This window comes from Dermacentor andersoni, chromosome 2 (assembly GCF_023375885.2).
Source record: "Dermacentor andersoni chromosome 2, qqDerAnde1_hic_scaffold, whole genome shotgun sequence".
Classification (NCBI taxonomy): Eukaryota; Metazoa; Arthropoda; class Arachnida; order Ixodida; family Ixodidae; genus Dermacentor; species Dermacentor andersoni.
Window position 1 is genome coordinate 96266657 of NC_092815.1, and position 19707 is coordinate 96286363.

Consider the following 19707-nt stretch of genomic DNA (forward strand, 5'->3'; position numbering starts at 1 on the left):
TTCTTTCAGCTGCTCTGACTTTGCGATTGACGTTTTCTCCGTTGTCTTATTGTTTACCAAACCGGTCGCATGCTTGCTTGTAAGCTTCCTTGTTCTTTTCCTTCTCTGTGAGTCAAAATTTGTCCTGTACAAATACATGAATACTCTCGCAACCCATTCACTTTCTTTCATATTCCTCAGTCGTTCTTGGAAATCAATTTTTTTATAAGTTTCCCTCGCATCGAAACTTGCCCAGCTGATATCACCTTGTGCGGCTTCATTTGTTGGGTTCCCGTGAGCGCCCAATGGGAGGCGTCGCGCTGACCTTTGGTTGCTATTAAGTTATGATTGTACCTCTGTTCGGGTTAATGAAGAACCGAGGGTAATAGATATATGGAAACACAGGAAAAAGAATAATAGGAAAGTGGACGAGAAATGCGGCCATCATGAAACACAGAGTGCTATGTCGGTACATTAGGTATGATGTACCCCGTGGTATGTAGAAAGATGTCAATGTCCCAAGACTTACATTTGGAAATGTGATTATTTGCTTGAAGTCAAAGGTACAAACATAAATCGATAGCAACCAAAGGTCAGTGGGACGCCTCGCGTTTAGCGCTCATGGGAATCCTACAAATGAAGCCGCACAGGGTGATATGGGCTGGGCAAGTTTTGAAGTGAGCGAAGCTCATGGTAAAATTGATTTTGAAGAACAACTGAGGAGTATCAAAGAAAGTAAATGTGTTGTTAGAGTGTCTGGCCACCGCCTGAGGAAGCGAGGCTTCGGTGAGGCTAGTCTCCCGGCCCCCCGCCTCTTTTGACCCCAGCAAGAACTTTCAGTAAAGTTTTTTTTTTTTTTTCTCTGTCACTCTCCATACAACTAGGCCTTTCTGTTCCTTTACTCGACACATTTCCTTGCCCTGTATTGACGCAATCTCTTTCTCACAGGAGTGCTACTGCCTCTCTGGAGCGTTGTACTAAATATTTACAAGAGTGGAATTAAGTTAGAGTGGGCGCTGAAATAAATAATACCAATTCGAAGAGTGATGCTGCACGTAATAGACCAAGAACATCGGTTTTCGACAATGTTCTGGAACAAAGTAAGTAAACTTTTTTTTTGAATTCTGGGGCTTTACGAGTCAGGACCACATTCTCGAGAATGATTGTGACCACTTGGGGCCCTTTAACGTGTACCTAATCTAAGTACACGAGCAATTTTGCACTTAGGTCCCGTCGAAATGGCTCCTCCGCTACCAGGTTCAGCAATGCAGCACAATATCCACTGGGCTATTGCGACGGGTCTGGTTCAGTGTTATAACATTTATAATTTAGTTTATTATAATTTTAATTGATTAAAATTCACTCTTTTAAGTAGGTGTTGAAAGGTGGCTCGACTCATATTACCTAGGACTGGTACGAAGGGCGGGACGCGTGCATTTCACTTACTGAGGAGCATAGAGAAAGAGATAAAAGTGACGATTAATAACTTTCATTAATAATTCAGAGCCTCAGTCTCAGTTTTTAATGAAAAACCCGTATATCACGCAAGCAATGTGTCGTGCTTTGTTGTTAGACAACTCAGAACAGACATGCACAGTTCAGGGCTGCCATTGTATGGGTCAGGAATTCGTTCCAGCGAATCCGACTTTCTGCTAAGACCGCATACAGCGTGAGCAATATAGTGGCTGCGCTGGGCAATGTATCTTCGTTCTTTTTTTTTTTCCGACCTATTTCAATAGTGAAGCTGGATATGAGGAACCAGCCTGACAACGAATCAACGAATTCGTTGATGGGGCCCACAATTGTCGTCTATACAACGGTCGAACGGACGGACGGACTAAGGATACCCCGCTTCGAGCACCTAACTTCTGTCAGGGTAAAGTCACTCAGCTTCAACTCCTATAGAAGTAATTCTCACATCGAAAGTTTTCTTTTTTTTTTGGCAGTGTTATATTGAGCACTGGTCATTTTTCTTCCCGGGACATCTCATATGATACATTCAAAATACCGGTCCTTTCTTGTGTTTTCTTGTGTTGGAAGCAGTCCTTCGAACATTTCAAAGGAGGCGAATGTGTTAGCAATCTGCCATCAGTCACCTCCTGGTTACTTCCGTTCATCGAAAAATAAAAAGTGAAACAAGCGTCTATACGAAAGAGGGCGATCGAATATGAAATCTCTGAAGTCCCACTACCAAAGTCAATTTGTTGCTTTTCTTGTACGAAAAGGTGTTGTCTTCGTATGTTCAGGTATATATAAAATGTTAAGTGCTGGGGCCCCTGATGACGCGGTTAACGTTTTTCGAATAGAAGGCAAATTCCCCTCGTTCTTTCTTTTTTTTTTTCGCGTGATTATCTATTGGGCTGAATAATCTCCCCTACATGCCTGTATTATTTCACCTTGAAATAACATAGGCTCGACCATGTTGGTATCGCATCGAAGCGCTGCAGCGCAAGTCAACACACCCGCGTCTGTTTAAACATCCCTGCATTGCTTGACACTGGTCTGCCAGAACTGAATCGTTTATAAGACAGCATAATATAACGTAGGGCTTTTATTCCTGTTAGGGGGCAGAGTGCTTCGTAAAGGTGTTCTTCAAAACATGATGCTGCTGCTTGCTACGTGAAGGGTCCTCCTACGCTCCCCACGCTCGAATAAAAGGTTGCACACGGTATAACAATCGATCGCAATAAATTAAACGCGGATATACGGTAAACGCAATAACGGTGCCTTAATCGTATAGAAGAACACACTGACATAAAAATACCGTCGTATTGTATTGTACTTTCTGTCCAACGGGAAGTGTTATGAATATATTCGCAATTCAACGACCATTACTACCTATATTTGTTTGCAGCAGTTTGCACATCTTGGCAAAAGGGCTGCAATAATGAGCTATGTTCAAACGTATTCTCAATTCCATTCTCAATATTCTTCTCACATGTTCTCAAAGCAAGCAAGTCTCTGTTATCCACGACATTCTTTACCATGGCATTGCACCGACCAAAACTAATATGAACCATTTTTTTAAAAAGATTGCATTTAATTGAAATAAAAGTCCAGTACTTTTCATTAGCATGTGGAAAAGAAACTTGCGCATTCGTCGAAACAGGGCAGAATTCCATCTGAGCCTCTTTGCCGACGCGATATTCCGGATGTTCTTTCCAAACGATTCATTTTTGTCTTGCGCAAGAAGGTTGTTCTCGTGCTTCTTGAACGTGCCTTGCATCTCAGCGTTGAAGCAAACTTATACATACATGTTTAGCACCGAGACTCCTATGACATTTATCCTCATCAAATCTCTGAAATTGTCTCATTACCAACCTCCAACCTCTCGTGCTGAACGCTGTGGAGCGTATATTATAAGACAAACCGTTTTGTCTTTTTAATTATTTTTTTTTGTGAGCCGAAGGCTAGGATCTATCGTCAGATCCCCTTCACGGGTTCTCAGACAGCACCCTCCCCCTGCCTCTTTCATGCCAAAAAAAAAAAGAAAGCCGTCATCGGCATTTAGCCAAGCCATCACGTGCTTGAATCATCTGATTAAGAAATTTTGTTATGCCATACCCCACAAAGCAACTCGAGAAGCCGACAGGGTCGGTTTATTCCGGTGTGGTAAGCATAACAAGAGGCGAGCGCTTGACGCGTTACGCACTACTTCTTTTTGTTTAGTTATATTTTTTTTTTCGTTGGCCGGTAGAAGAAGCCATTTGTGACCGCACTGAGGCGAAATAAGCCTAGGTGAGGAATAATCGTTTTTTTACCCGGCTCACCAAGTTGTCCCTGGCTCCCGTTTCTATCGCCGCTTAGCATTTTAATTAGCCACAACGGACGTCACATAAATCTTACGTTATGTCATGCCTACGGAACAGGAGCAAGACTCTACTTTTTCCCTCTATATATGCTTGGTTCTAGACGCCAGAGAAGAATAATGCAATCAAGGCTTCTCTGTTCTCCCTTTCTTAGAGATAGCTGCATGGAGGACGTGCAAGATATCTCTCAACATCTTCAAGGTGGAATAATATGGGGGAAAAAGGTCATTTTTAATATAGTACAACGCAAAGTATTTCCATAGACATCGAAGCGCTGCTGTGTTTTATGCCTTCAAAGCTTCCTACCTCTCCGCGCTTTCGCCGCATTATATTTTGTTATTTAACTACTGTGTGCTGGAAGCTTCTCGGGATCTTTCCCTACGTGACAGCATTTTCTGCACTCAGCGTGCATGTCATATGCTTGGGACTTCTTCGAGATTCGCGCGCGAAATCCTGCGAGATCTACGCGAGCGATTCTTCGGTATTTCAGCGAAGTTCTGTCAAATCTACGTAGACTTCTCCGACGAATAGAAGAAGCAAGAAAGCGTCCTCCTTGTGCAATGTCTTTTCCAAGTTTATAGTGCTCCTAAAGCTTCACGCTTGGTTAGGCACATCGCACTGTGCAGATGATCCAGGATTTTGAAGGCCGTATTCAAAGACAGTCAGCGAATGAATGCTCCAATTAGAGAAGAGGAAGATAATGCCGCTAATGGAAAGAACTGCTCAGTACATTTGAATAACGTTCCTTGTAAACTTATACAATACAATTTCGTACTCATGCACACTGAAAGGCACTCCAATGAAAGGATGATGCTAAATCCATTTCAAGAAAATAGACGGCACCCTTCTTCCCTAGGAGGAAACGTACATTTGGGGCACGTTTCGGAAACACAGGTGTCAGACATTTAGAATACAGTTTACTACAAAGAGATATTTTCATACACGATGTCAAGCTGAAAAATACATACTTGCGTTTAAATTTTCTTCCTCATAGCCCAACTCATGTAAACACGTGTAGCCTTTATCGTCGGCCCTAAGAGCAAATCTAAAGACTGGGATGAAATAAGTCATAATCGATGAGGAAAAATTTATGTGATGGAAGGCCTAAATACAAGGGCTTGAGTTCTGAAAAATAAACTTGACGTTTGATTGGAAACTAAAATACACGTCTGATAAAGTTTCCTAGCCTGCTCAGAGTCGATTATGTAAAGCCGAGTCGGGAATCAGGTCGAATGACGTCAGAATTAGTATAGAGAGAAGCTATAGAAGCTAAGCCTACCGCTGAAGTAAGTCGCGCGAGCACTGCGTTGTCACTATATACATTGAACTTATGCCCCACTGAGTGCGTCTTCATCACTGGCGTCCACCCGCCCCCCAGAAAAAGATAAATAACAACTTTATCTAAAGATTCCGTCAATATCTTTTGTCGCTTTCGTCACAATGTTTCCTGCCATTTCTTTGAGGTTCTCACGAAACGACCCCCCCATCGTTGATGACGCCCCATCATTGGCACTCTGGAAGCAGTCTCGCTTTTTTCAAGCTATTGGCTTACACGTGCAAAAAAAAATGCTGATATGGGCATGCGAACATTTTCCGCGGACGTGGTTTCCGTTATCATGATGGTGGACGCAGAGGGACTTTCTGAAAGCCATGGACAAGTGAAGCCTGTAATGGGTCCAATTTTACGGCTGTGTATTGCCTGATATCGTTATGGCTCATATTACGAGGGAGTTGAAGCTGGAGAACGAGCTTTGGAGAAAACAATGCACAATTTCAGTCGAAATATTTTAGGGTCATTGTGGCTAACTTTATGTTGCTGTCCAGAATTAGTTTAGAAAGCTATGGCACATTTTTGAGACACGCTGCAAATAAATCACTGTGCACATGCCGTTTAGGTTGCGTTATGCAAACATATCCAAAAGCGAGAATATAAGCGTACGCATCGTTTATGCATTTTACACATTGTTTTTGGTACTGACCTGATAAGGTCAGTACACCCCTTCGTAATTTCCTCATTCACGCCTTCCCTATAGTAGATAAAGAAGAAGGCATAGCTGAGGAGTTCACGCTGACCTCTCTGTATCTGACTGTGGAGATATTTTTGATCCTTTCTTCCTTAGGTAAATAGCACGAAGGTTAACATGAGGATGGAAACTGCTGCTCCTACGAACACAAGTCGTCTTGTCGGAGTGTCGGCTCCAACGCGTCACTTCAACGGCCACTGTTGACCTCTTCTTTAGCCAAGTGTTTCAGAAGACTACTCTGCACATTATCTCGTTTGTTAGCTAGCGGTCCACATTGCCATTGTGTATTATAAACATGTCTGTAATGCCACCAGTGAACACACGCGACCAGCATGGCCGTGCAGCCTCACGTTTCCTTTGGGTGGTGCATAACACTTTCTCACAGTGTTACAGAGGCGTTTCATGACTAGCAAAGACTTAGGTGTAGCCTCATGTGATACTGAAGTTGTTGCTCGTTCTTTCTTCTTTCTTCTTTTCTTCTTTTTTTTTTTTTTTTGTTGCGAGGCCCTGTTGCCTAAACACCGTTTTCGTTCCCGAGGCGACCATGAGGGCCCCGAAGCGCAAGAGGCAAGTTATCCGCTTAGCAGTGAAATCCAACACGGACGTGTCACTCGGCGTGCGGGACAACTGTCGGTCAACAGGTTTCTTTTGTTTCGTCACGCGGGAGCTTTTGCTGCGTCAGTCTTCGAGGGCGCGCGCACTGCTTGTATCTAGGATGTGCTCGTCTCTCAGGCACGCGCAGGGACGCAGGCCGAGAGCGTATATGCTCGCGACGTGACGCGCTATCGCTGCTCGCGTTCTGCGCGATGCGGGTGCCTTCCTCTGTCTCTACGCAAGCTACGGACACGTTGACACTGTGAATGGCACTTAACAATTTGCGCTTCTTTCATCGCGATTGTAAGCACAAATTGAGATTATTCACGAATGCTTAGCGTTTTGTGCGTCTCCCACTTTGCAATTTATTCTTCCGCATATGGGCCCTGTAATCAACTGCAATCATGTCCAACGGCATCCAATGGCTTCTTGAGTGCCGCTCCTTGAGTGAGCTGCTAAATACATGCAAGAAAGATAACCACGTGCAGTCCTTACGTGCGGTGCGTGCTGGTGGCCGAGTGGCAGCCCGTGACGTTAAAATGAAGTAGCTGGAACGAGAGTGTAAAACGTTCGTTAGTGCCCAAAGAAAGTCTTTCTTAGTCGCTTAGACACGACAGTAATCAACACTGTGCTAACAGCGCGCGAACAGTGTGCTGTTTCTTCGGAAACCACCATAAGCGTTTCTTGTACTAAAATGATGATGACGGGAAAACAGCGGATTTAACGAGACTTACAACATGCTGGACTTACAGCACTCCATATTGGGAGGTGAACTCAGAACAGTCGGACAACAGTGCAGGAACAACGGCCACACATGGTGATCTCCAGTCACCCGTGGTCCTCGTTACTAAATTTCTTTCTCCCCTACAATCTGCCTCGTCTCAACATTTTGTGCAATACTGCACCACCGTTGACTGAGTTTGTTTTCTCTTGGGCACCCACTTCTTTCTCTCAAATATACCACAAATAATGTTTTTCACACATCATACATTAAACAGATCTATGATGACAATACCATTGTAAGACGTTTATTTTTTTTTTGTGTGTGTGTGTAATGCTTAATGGGGCACTTACAAGCGAAAATTTACATATAGGTGCCGCATCACTCGCCTGCAGATTTTTTTTTTATCTGGCAATATGTGCGCGCCGTGTCAGCTTTTCGCTCTGTTTTCTGAACATGAAACGACTAATAAGAGAGCTCGCAGGGACCCGGAAGTCTTGCCAATAGAAAGACCCAGATGTTACCACTGGCGAAAGCTTCTTTTTTGTCTCCTCAGCGTGTAAAAATACCAAAGTACGATCATGTGCCAAAGGAACGATAAATATAGCGTCAGCTGTTTAATAACGGATTCCGAATAACATACGCATTAAGCTGTCTGGAGCAGCAGCTGGTGTCGTTAAAACACACCCCTTTCTAGAGAAGTATATACTGATCTAATTGCGATACATATCTCTCTCCGCAGCTAAGGCGGCTCACTTCGTCTTTCATCCCCTGCTTATGTGCTCAGCGCTTTTACATTGATCGAAGGGTTTCCGACCAGGAGCAGGTGATTTATTTCGCTCCGAAGTTAGGGCCTACATGCTATCCAGTATCGACAAATCACATATTTCAATGGTCGTCCCTGCGAATCAACTTTGCTCGCTGCACTGTTGACGCGCAAGAAACGGTAAGAACAAAAGCGAAAGGAACAAAAAATGAAGGAACGAAGTCGGAACAGTAAATTTCTAGCTCCCGCAGCTCACTTAAAAGAGAAAGAAAGAAGAAGAAAAAATAAAGAGAAGCTAAGCCAAGACCACTGCTCCAGAATAGTGTTGTCTGTCAACGTTCTGTCACAATTATTGCACTCTTATGTCAGTTATTGTGTCTAAGTCTTACTGTTCTCCTCGAAAACACCCCGGAAAATATGATATCTCTATAAAAAAAAAAAAAAACGCCTTACCCTGATCGTGGAGACTAAGTGGCAAAAGTTCCGAGGACCTGAGCTTCCCCGAGAGGGGACACAAATACGTATAAAGACTTGTAAAGTTGTTTAAAGTATGAAAGCTCACGAATAAATAATTTGATAATAATAACCTAATACTAACATCTATATAATGTTAATAGGACCTTAAAAAAGCTTGACCTAGCAGCCTAAGCCATGGATTAGCGCCTCCGTCGAAGTATTAGGAACTTATTTTGAGAAGTGTTTGGCTCCCCCAAGCTTCGCAGTCGAACTAAGTAGGTAGCTTTGTTCGTGATCGTCTCACTCCTCTCCCCACCCCTCCCCCAATGCGTCCACCCTCTCGTTCTAAGAATTTCAGGGAGCAGTTTAAAGTTGAAGCAGCAGCTTTTTACTCACTCAGAGGCAAGTACAAACTCTCATAATAGCCTGTCTCCAGGCGCTGTTCGTTTCAGATACGCGGGTGTTATTTTCACTTTTTGCATTTGCATTTCATTTGATTTAAGTAATCGCAAAACATAAACCAACTGTACCTGACTTTGTTAAAAGTGGGCTTTTTAATTGCGCAGACCGGTTGGAAGAAAATGAGTCCCTCGTGCAATTACGCGGCGCGCGCTTGAGCAAGAGAAGCTTAAAAAAAGAAGTAATTATTTTGCACTTCGGCAAAGTGTACGAAAATAAAAAAAAAGACGCTCTCTAATTAACTTCCGTTTTTTAGCGCCGAGCGCTGCAGGAAGAACGAAATTGCGAGATTTCATGCCGATACCAACACAACTTTCCAGAGTGCCACGCTGCAGGAGAGATTTTAACAGCAAGTTAAGGTATGCCTTCACAGCTGCCTTTGGAAGCGATAAGTGCGGAAGTATCGGATTTCTCTAAACAAGCTAATCTTCGCACCGACCAGCGTATTTGTGTTAGCAAAATTATGCAGATCCGACGCACATTTTGGAATCTACGTGAAGGTATGTTCCCTTGAACCGGACAGCCAAATTCTCTAAAACTGTTCATCGACTGCACCGCGTTTTGCAGCGTAGTCGATACGCGCGCACGCCCTACAAAGCAGCAAGGCGCGGAAACCACCATCACGTGGCGTCCCCGTGTTCAACGCGACCGCGGATTACACTGTCTCCGGGGCCAGCCCACTTTCGATTGCGTCATCTTCAGTGTCACACCACTTTATTTTTACATCGTCTTCAAAAAGGGCCCACCAGGTGGGCCCCGTTTTATACCCGCGACAGTAAGTCGACCGAGCGGAAGCGCCAAACTTCGCATGTGGGAAAGAAGGCTTCGAACGATGCATCTTATAAAAGCAATTACGTGTTTCAAAGCACGTATTTGTTCCGCTTGCGGATGTTTAGGTACCGTTAGTTGTTTCCCTGCACCGCTAGGTGTTTCATGGGCTCGGTGGCCTCATCGCAGGCGACACGAGGGACCGCTCCATTCTTGTACAGATGTTGCTCAGGCCGAGTGGGTCCGCCCGCGTTTCTGCGCTGCACACTGACCGCTTAGCAACGGGCCGGTGTGGGGGGGGGGCATTGGCAATACCGCAAACCAGCGGCGCGATAGGCATCGCCGTGTTATCGCTTCATTCCGCAGCGGATATCCGAGCGTACGGGGACGACGCACCAAGCATGACGTCGACCGTGAACCTGCATGAGCCGTTTGGTCAACCAGCGACGGCAGTGACAGCCGAGCGAACTTTTGAAAGGGAGCAGCAATAAGCAGAGGCTCGCTTATAGTTGGGCTCAGTGGCGCCATCGCAGGCGTCATCAGCGACCATTTATTCTTTGTTGCACAGGTTAGGAACAAGTGGTCACTTGATATATTAGGGTTCTGTTTAGCGGGATTTCTGAGCCCCCGGTACATTTAGACTTATATCTGTGATTCTATCCAAATGATCCGCATGCTTTTATTACTCGGTGGTGACAGTGAGAGAAATCCAGGTACAATTACGCTTGATGGAATACTAAAGCATTTTATGGAAATTAAGATTTCCCCATTGAACGCTAGAAGGAGGAATACAAGGTGTGCCCACTCGGCTCAGAGAAATTGAAGTTTCTCTAGCACCGTTTAAAGACTACTGTGAAGCACAGAAAAAGTACGCTGACAAGACAGAGAAAAAACAAGGATAGGAAAGGCAGGGAGGACAAAGTTGACACGGTCTCTATGAGCAGGTCTAAAGATTTACTGCCAACTTTACGTGCTGGAAAATTGAAGCCACCGCTACAATATTGTAATTTATGGGATGACAGAAGAAGCTACTTAAACTGGATAGGGCTGATTTGAAGTAGGCAGTCGTTCGAGATACAGTCAATGACATGTTTGGAATAGACGCTAAACTTGTTGACCGTGTTCATCGTATAAGAAAGAAAATAGACAACCGCATTCGTTCTGTTATTTTGCGGTTTTACAACTTCAGTGAAAATATGATGGTTATTCGAAACTGTTTCAAACTAAAATGTTGTCATTTGTCGGTTTCTGAAGATTTCTTGGCACTTGTTCATGTCGCAGTCGATAAGCTTTGGCAGTCATTCAAAGCTGAACAGGAAAGGTGTGATAAAATGGTCCTTATATACAAAAAACTAAAAGTACCCTATTTAGTCAAACGTAACGCGACCGGCAATGTAACGCGAGAGGAGCGGAAGAAGGGACGGTATCTTTAATTAATGAAATCACAATTCTTAAACAAGTTCCCTTCACTTGTCGTCGTCGTCTGGGGTAGAGACAGCTTTCCTTTGGCAGTATTCTTGGCCGATCCCTTTCGGAGATAGCTTCATTTTCGCGAAATTTCGCCTGCCTCGGCACCGAAAGTGTCCCAGAACAAGTGGTTTTGGCGCTGCGCCAGTTCGTTTTAGCTCTATCAGTCGCAGACTTCCAGGGTCTCGGTGCCGAGCCGAGCCGAGTCTCACGAAAGCGAAACTCTCTCCGTAAGTTATCGCACGAGATCGCGTCGTCTTTCAGTTTGCTTGAGATTAGGTACTTTATAAGAGGCCGCAAATCCATTTCATTCGGAGGCGGTACCAGGCCATTGTGAGGTCCACAGAGCCCTTCCAACCGGTCTAGCATTTAGAAAGGGCCTCCCACTGGTCCTGCCATCCGAAAATCGTCGACGTCGAGCCGCCGAGCCACGGCAGAGTTCCTTCCTTCTCGGCAAAAAAAACATTGCTCGTCTCTCGAAGCGGGTGTCATACCAAATGTGCTACACCGCCAAAGCGTTACGAATACATGGAGTAGAAGCACGCAAAAACCGCACGGTACTACAGCACCGTAACCGTAACACCAGTCTACAGCGAAAATGGCGTCGATTCCAACAAAAAACAAGTTTTGACATCGGTCGACTTGTCTATGGATTCGATGGAAACGTGAAGGTACAGGTTGCCAACGTAACGCTAAAAACCGCGAAACTTATTATATTTATTTTAAAATTTCGAATTCTTGCTCTTATTCGAATGTAACGCGAGGTTCGAGTTATGAAAATTATTTAAAAAAATTCAGTTACAATCGAGTAAATACGGCAAGGTAAGTTGATTAGTTACACGTTTGCAATGTAACAAAACATTCAGAGGGGTTGCTCAACGAAACGCTTCGGGAAGGTTCCAGGAAGTCTAACATAAAACACACTTAAACAAGCGTAAAGACATCGGCATTGCGTTTGATATGACTTCATCCGAGAAGTAACCTAAATAAAATTGAGAAACTTGGACAACTACCGCTCCTCTACTGACGTTGTCGTGATAACCTAAACATGGCTCCACTTTGCTATACCCTCTTTCACCCTTGCTCGTTCTGGTCGGTATAAAAGGAAGGAGGAGTGGTGTTGCTATTGCCATAAAACGAAACCTATCACTTCAAAAAGGCAACCCGAACCATAACTCTGTTTGGTGTAATATAAAAGGGCTTGATTATTCCATCATAAGATGGTTACGGTGCATTTAGACAGGACCATACGCGTACATAGTCGTACATTGTATATATATATATATATATATATATATATATATATATATATATATATATATATATATATCGCGCAATCACCGCGCAATCGCGCAATCACCGCTCCAGGAGACAGTCTGCTACTTCCTCGTCATCGCCCTCTTGCGCGCACGATCATGTCTAAATGCACTGCAACGATATGTCGCACCAATTCGCGTCTACGCTTTTCGAAGGGTTAAAGGCAGAAGCAAAGTATTGCTGGTGATTTCTTTCTCCTTCAATTGTCTGGAACACATTCACGATTGCTAATAAGTAAGTGCGTAGCTGTGAACTTCTGCTGAACATAGGCATTACTGTTTTTTTTTTTTAAATCAGCTTGTGAAGGTTCCTGCATGCATCGAACAGCAAATCAGTTCAATACTGCACCTTGCATTTGTTTCGCATAATTTTCACCGGGCCTAAAAGTAGAGATGGTATATGAGATCATATAGCACTATAGCGCGGACACTGAACGTCGGGCGTAATAATGCGAGGCGGCCCACCCTCCATTCACGTGTACCGGTTAAAATCTGTAACCGGTACTACAGCCGGCGATGATGGTATCATTTATTACCTGGAAGCGTTACTAGATGACTTTTGCTTGGAAACGTACGATACAATAGAAACGTTTATGCCACAATATCACGAAGCAGTCGTATATTGTGAAGGCTGTCTATACCAAAATAGAACGTACTAATTGTGCGACTCCATGGATATTGTGTAACATTATTCACATCAAAATACGTATACAGCAAGTGGGCAAAAGTAGAGCCAACACTGATAAAATCGGCTGATTATCCATTGAGCTTCAAGCTGGAGTTAGATTAGCACGCAAAAACTTTTTTTCAGCCTCACTGACAACTTTCATGACACGCCAACCAAACAGTGGCGTAATCTGTTTATGCCTGGTAACGCGATAACGCAGTTAGAAATGGATGGTGTGATTGAGGACGATGCTCTCGCGATCGCAAACACGGTCAACGAACACTTTCAGTCTGTTTGCATATGGATTGCAGCACTTCTGGAACATGACAGCGTTCTATAGGCTCTGGCTAAACAATGAGGTAATCGTATTCTTAGGTGAAGCCATTTTGAACCTTCTGGGACAAATGAAAGTCGAAAACTCTCCAAAACGCCACAATATCTCGATTGTGTTTCTCAGACGCTATGTAAACCAAGCGTCGCCTTTCATTCACGATTACGACACCCTTTCAAACCGCAGGCGTGCCAACGGACTGGCTTTGTGCAAAAGTCATCCCTATCCGCAAAGGCGGCAACGAATTACCATTTCATTAAACAGCTCTTGTTGTAAAAACATGGGACGTATTGTTAACAAAGACATTGTCACTTACTTTAAAAAAAAAACAACTTGCCGTACTCTAAACAACACGGTTACCCTGAACGTCTTTTTGCATTAACACAGGTTTTAAAATGGTATACGCGTTAACTACAGTCAATAATACCAGAAGCCAACATAATATCATGGTATGCATTATGTAACCGCACAAAAACAAGGGACAAAGAAGGAACACACAAGCCAGGCGCGATGCATTCCAATAACGACCACCAACTAGCCCGCTTATCCCTGTTAAATAATATCATGGATAAGCGCGCTTACTGCTTTAGTCACGCTGAGTATGTTAAAATAAGCGACGCGGAATATAAATGCTTGGAACATATCAAGGAGTACCGTAGGCGTCTGTGTTAGGTCCTACCTTATCTTTAATATGCGCAAATGATGTGCACCTTTAGGTTGAAATGGATGTCACACTAAGACTATTCGTGAATGATTGCGTCATATACACGACAGTTTGAGCACAGACGGAACAGCTTAACATGAACTCTTGTTTACACAGTATCGGCAAATGGTGTCAGGAATGGGGGATCCGAATAAATATAAATCTGTGTGCACCTTCATAACACGGAATAACAATGCATTAAACGTCACCCACAATCAAACGAGATCAATTGTATCACGGAGAGGCTCATACAAATACTTGAGGGTATCATAAATGAGGAAGATGTAGAACATATGGCAAGCACTTTGGCATGCTCAAAGCCTAAAATCCAGGCCCGTACTTTTTAAAAAGCTCAGTAACGCCTGGATGGCCTTGAAACTCGATTGAGCGTCTGGCCAAGGGCCTAAAATAACGTCCTCCGACAACGGTGGGCTGTAGAGACGCGTAAGGTCGTTGTCCAACTTTTGACGCTCTTCCACGTACTTACGGCAGTCACAAAGCACATGACCTATAGTCTCAGTCACATTGACCTATAGTCTCATGACTTATAGTCTCAGCGTTGTGGTCGACATCGTGACCAAATGATGGTACCAAAAGATGCCCGACGGCAAAGAGTTAACCCACATCAAAGAAACACTCCAAGTGACGTGAGGTTTCTCAGGGGGTGTTCCTGAAAACACATTAAATTGATGCCTGCGAAAAGAACACAGCTAAATTTCTGTCTTGGTAGGAATCGAGCGCGGACCACCGGGGGTGCGAGGTGAGCACGCTTCCCCGACGCCCCGGCTGCTCCACGGTTCTGACTGGCTAGATGTGTGCCTAGTGCCTGCGTCATTGCGCACGTCACGTCGCAGCCATCTGTTTGTTGACTTAACGTGTGATCCAGTTCTTGCATCGTTCGGCATGTGACGGCGCAGCCAATGGGTAGGAGGTTGCGTCGCGTAGTGAGCGTATGAAATTAGAGTATCAAATAAAAAGCATTAATGTCCAATTGCGTGCCACTGAAAGGTCCTTCGAGTTGGGAACTCGTCGCAGGCAAGCGAACGCGTTGAGTCGCTTGGTGCGTTTTCATTTGGCCTTACCGAGGCGCAGTTAAAACGGATGCGGTTGCTTGCACGGACAAGAAACGCGCAGAAGAAAAAGACGTATCACCAAAGCGACTATACGATGTTTTCGCATTCCCAAACGTAAGCTGTCTTAAGTGTCCCCACCGAATTTTTTATTCAGTACGTATAGCAATCTTGTCTGGAACCCGTATCAAGCGTATCTTACAAGCCATTTAGAGCCAATTTAAAACACGGCCCCTCGCTTCATTTATTCCAGGTATTCTGGAAATGATAGTGCGACAGCACTGCTCCACATAGCCGCAATGCAGACGCTGTAAGTCACGCACGCGTCGCTCCTTAGAAACTTCTGTACCTGTAGTATCACGACAACATCATCCTCAACAAGGACGACTATATCTCAGGCCACCTTATCAGCCCTCATCCAAAAGAAATCATGCGGAGTGCACCAGACCATTTATATCGCGGTGCGACAGTTACAAACTATATTTCTTTCCGTCTGTCATAGAAAGCTGCGGCAATCCGCACAGTGATAAGTCGATTTTGCCCTACATATACACGCGCGCGCGCGCGCGCGCGCGCGTGCATTCTTTTATGCGTGTTTGTGTTCGTGCGTGTGTGTGTTCAGGATGTAATACTCCAACCAAGAATTGCCTGTGCCAGCGGTGTGTAAACATTAGCAGTGTGCAGACAGAAAGAATTTTAGCGGAGTGTCCAGCTTTTTTTGCGCATCTCAGAAGACCACTATTCCTTGTGAGGTTTACGACCTTCCCAACGGTTGTGTATCTCGACGATACCAAGACCATTGCATTCTCTCTTCTTTCATAAGATTTTATTTCTTTTATGATTAGTCTTTCTTATTTCTTTTTTTATTATTAGTGTGGCCTGCAGTGATTTTTGCTTTTCCAACTGATGGGCTCTTCCGTGTCGTTGCTTTTAGTCTTCAGAATTGGTCATTTCGGTCTTCTCTGTTTTCTTCTATTTTTCGTATCTTTGATTTCTATGGCTCTGTCAACTCTATATTGAAGAGTAGGCAAACGTTGTGCCACCCGGTGACAGTTGGCAGCCAGCTCTCCTTTCCCTCTTTTTTTGCTCCGTGTATTTGTAGATCAACGCCACAAAATCAAATATTAATAGTAAGAGATACTCTACGGATGGTCATAAAGCAAAGGAAAGACCACAATGAGAGTCACAGAGTGATTCACGTTTATAAAACGCTGGCTCGGACACAAGGTACCGAAAATAGGAACAAGCGTTTTAGAATTCCGCAACCTCGAGCAAATCTAGAATGCCGGAGAACACAAGAACATTTCAGATATCTGGAACGTTTTACAACTGTGGAAGCGACAGTTGAGAAGCGAAAGAACGCAAAAATTTCACTTGCGTTCCTTCCCAAATTGTTGTTTATGCAGTCTTTTTTGTTTATGCAGTCAATAATGCCAATGCATTATCCCTATAGAAACGAGCAGGGCCGCCGTATTATTTTAGTTTGACGTAGGTAACGAAAACAGACAGACAAATTTTGCACCAACGTACAAGCATCGTACCGAACGGCGCGCTCTATTTCATGGTTGGGCACATTTGTAAATAAGCCGAGTGTCCTGCGGCATCGGTCGATGTACAAAAGAATTAAGGCTTCGCGTGGCGGCAAGGCCACCACGCCTTCAACGTGCCGTCCACGTATCCGTGTCTACGTGCCGACAGCAAGGCCTCTGAGCGAGCAACAAAAGAAGAAGTGGCTCGAAAGTACCCGAAATTCCTCAACTTCGCCGCTTCTTTTGTTGAATCAGCGGCCCCGTGCCTACTATGCCGAATTTTATTCCACGCCTCTGCATGCATGGGATGCGCGCCCTTTGCGAGCAGGTTCCAAAGCGGAATGTTGCCTTTCCTTCCAGCCTCACTGCTCCGTTCTTTCTCTTTCTCATCAGTCCGTTTTGTCTTCGTACCCGGCTTCTGCGCAGTGTTTGCTTCCCGTAGTGCTCCCGCCTATATGGACGCTGATCCGCGAGCAGCACGGCGAGAATATGCATCCAGCATTAAAGTTCCGATTCGCTTGCTTTCAAAGAGGGTAGGAGGTGATGCGCCGCGAGTGTTTTTTGAGCACTACACGGAACATTTGCATGGAATCTTGATTCGAAGTGGCGTTAGCTAATAAGAAAGAGCCGTCTCGCAGATGACGCGTGCTTCCGATGGCGCGCGATGACTGAATGCGAAGGAATGACGGAGCGATGCCCGGTTGGTTCGAGTTACGCTTGATGCATTCGGAATGATCCGGTTGATGGGCCTAGAAGCTTTGCCATGGGACCTGTGTCGTCCAAACGCATCACTATAGGCAGGAAAAGAGTACCGCGAAAATATACGCTTCCTAGGCATATATATAGTGAGTGGGCCTTCATTTCCTAGCGTGTGAATCAAGGGAAGTGTATATCGCTACGCTATGCTTCCATGGCAACGCCTTTGTTCACGAAGTTTTCGTAGGCTTCACGTTAGTTTCATTTAGTTTTCGATCTAACATATGAATTTGTGCCTTTAGTTAGTACGTTTATCTTGTAGCTTTTTACATTTCCATATCGTGCGTGGGCATATAAAACATGCATATAAATACATGGAACGGTTTCTTGCATGTATCATTAATAACATCTCGCTCACATTATGCACACACATTTCTGTCGTTGCCAACCTCAGAAACATTGAGAAAATGAGCCACTATCATTAAAGCACGCACGTGGGCTGCATACACGAATAATAAAGGAATTAAAGTGACGTTTAGAATGTTACTCCAGCATAGAGTGCTTATAAAAAAATTAAAGAAATCAGAGCATTCATTAGGCAACAGTGCCAAGATGTATAAATAACTACCCCGGAGCTGTATTTTGTAATCATCTCAAGCATTTTCTAGGCTGCTGTTCTTTTTCAGTTTATTGAATTCTCTTTATTTACCAGAAGATGTCGTGGCTGGACAGCTGGGCTAAAACCTGCAAAGAAACAGCTTTATTTGATATGGGATGAAGAGAACTTCATGCACGAAATACATAAGTTAACCATAGAATAGTTGGCACATTAATATACGTTAGTTGGAGTATGTACTCTCTCTATTACCAGACCTGAAAATGGTGATGTTGTTGCTTTTCATAGTCCTCCGGCCTCATAGTACTACGGTGCCTGTTGTGTCATTCATTCATTTCGAGACTGCTTGTACAGGTTGCTCATTGGAGCGCCGGGAAGACCCCCCCCCCCCCCCCCCCCCCCATTTCACAGCATTTTTGTTCTGTAGTCTTGCAAGAATTTGAAGGAAATGTTGATGTCCTTGGAACAAAAACATTAAAGAAAGAACTGAAAAAAGACAGGTCACCGCTTTGAGCGAGGCAGGATATATGATATCACGACATTTATGCCAACAAAATTAATTTGTTTTCAAATTATCATTATCTGTCCGCGGCAACATAGAAAGCATAAAATGCTGTTTCATACGAGCGATAGATGGCAGGTCGTTGAAATGCGTACGCTGACATACGTTTGCCATTGGAAATTTGGCGACGATGTGACTGCACTATGTTAATAGGGAGGCTGAATTAGCCTCCTGCCTTCTCTCGCAGACCCAAAGTGCAATAACTAACACAGCGTCCATACCTGTAACTTCCTCGAATCGCACAACACGTTCGGGGCATTTGTTGACAGAGAAAATTAAAGAAAAAAGAAAGAAGGATAAAGAAAAGCGAGAACTTTCCTAGCTCGTGCTTTTTGTGACAATATTACATGATACCGAAAAAGCACGTATGGTGTGCCACGTGATGTGGAATTGACGGAGGGATGAAGATGAAGAGAAGGGGATTTTCAGCGAATGCAAGTGACAACACACATGTTTTGAGGCAACAACAACAACAAACATACCACTGGAAAAACACTAGAAAAAGCGGACCAGTGCTGCTGTTACGTTTTATGTAACGTTCCTTTTGTCCATACTTTTCCTGGCACAACTTGTTTCTTTAAACATTATTTCGCCTTGCGAGACATGTTACAAGGTACTAAGCTTTTCTTACATTTTACCACTTTTGTTCGCATATCTTGCTTGTATACGTATTTATATGCCTAAAACAACATTTACTGTGTCGACACACGTAGGACTTCTTTTAGTTTTTAACTGATAGAAGAGAGACAGAAACATTTTAATGCGAGTAAAGCAGGGGAAAAAAAGAACCATCCATCGCGACGTGTTCTATTTGCCTAAATGGCATTACTTGCTGTGCAAGTATTGTGTTGTGACGTATCTTGCACCAATGTGACCGTTATGCGAACTCTGCGTGAGCGCCCCTTTTGGATCTACATTTACCTCTTATGTTGATATTGTATCTCTTTTCTGTTTCTTTCTAAGGCGGTCTATCTTTGTTACGTAGTGCCTCTGTCTCTTTTTTGTCCTTTGTTTTGCGGAGGCCTCCCGCCTTGGGTGAAGAAAGAAGAAATCGTTCTCACTGATTCAGAATTATAAACGTTTGTTCTTCCTCTCGCTCTCCTCCTGCTTATTTTAGCCTGTAAACAGTTTTGGCGGCTTGAAGCCTACCTTTTCTGCATGTACATTTAATAAT

General features: G+C 44.0%; 1 protein-coding gene and 2 long non-coding RNA genes across 8 annotated transcripts in view; 1 reads left to right on the top strand and 2 right to left on the bottom strand.

Moving 5' to 3' along the window:
* Positions 1-8750, bottom strand: part of LOC126541594 (calcitonin gene-related peptide type 1 receptor-like) — a 214260-nt gene extending 205510 nt beyond the window's left edge. Inside the window, exon 1 of the mRNA XM_050188424.3 lies at positions 6902-8750. The gene's annotated coding sequence lies outside the window, so the exon portion shown is untranslated. The remainder of the gene's footprint in view (positions 1-6901) is intronic.
* LOC129387601 (uncharacterized) overlaps positions 1-19707 on the top strand; it is a 108713-nt gene that overhangs the window by 25646 nt on the left and 63360 nt on the right. For 2 of the 6 annotated variants that reach the window (XR_011892801.1, XR_011892802.1), the window contains exons 2-3: positions 928-1079; positions 1719-1855. This is a non-coding gene — a long non-coding RNA (uncharacterized lncRNA). Of the gene's footprint in view, positions 1-307; positions 1080-1718; positions 1856-19707 lie in introns of those variants that run through there. The other 4 variants (XR_011892798.1, XR_011892799.1, XR_011892800.1 and 1 more) reach the window with 4 other exon arrangements.
* LOC140216125 (uncharacterized) overlaps positions 18014-19707 on the bottom strand; it is a 54421-nt gene continuing 52727 nt past the window's right edge. Inside the window, exon 3 of the long non-coding RNA XR_011892803.1 lies at positions 18014-18099. This is a non-coding gene — a long non-coding RNA (uncharacterized lncRNA). The remainder of the gene's footprint in view (positions 18100-19707) is intronic.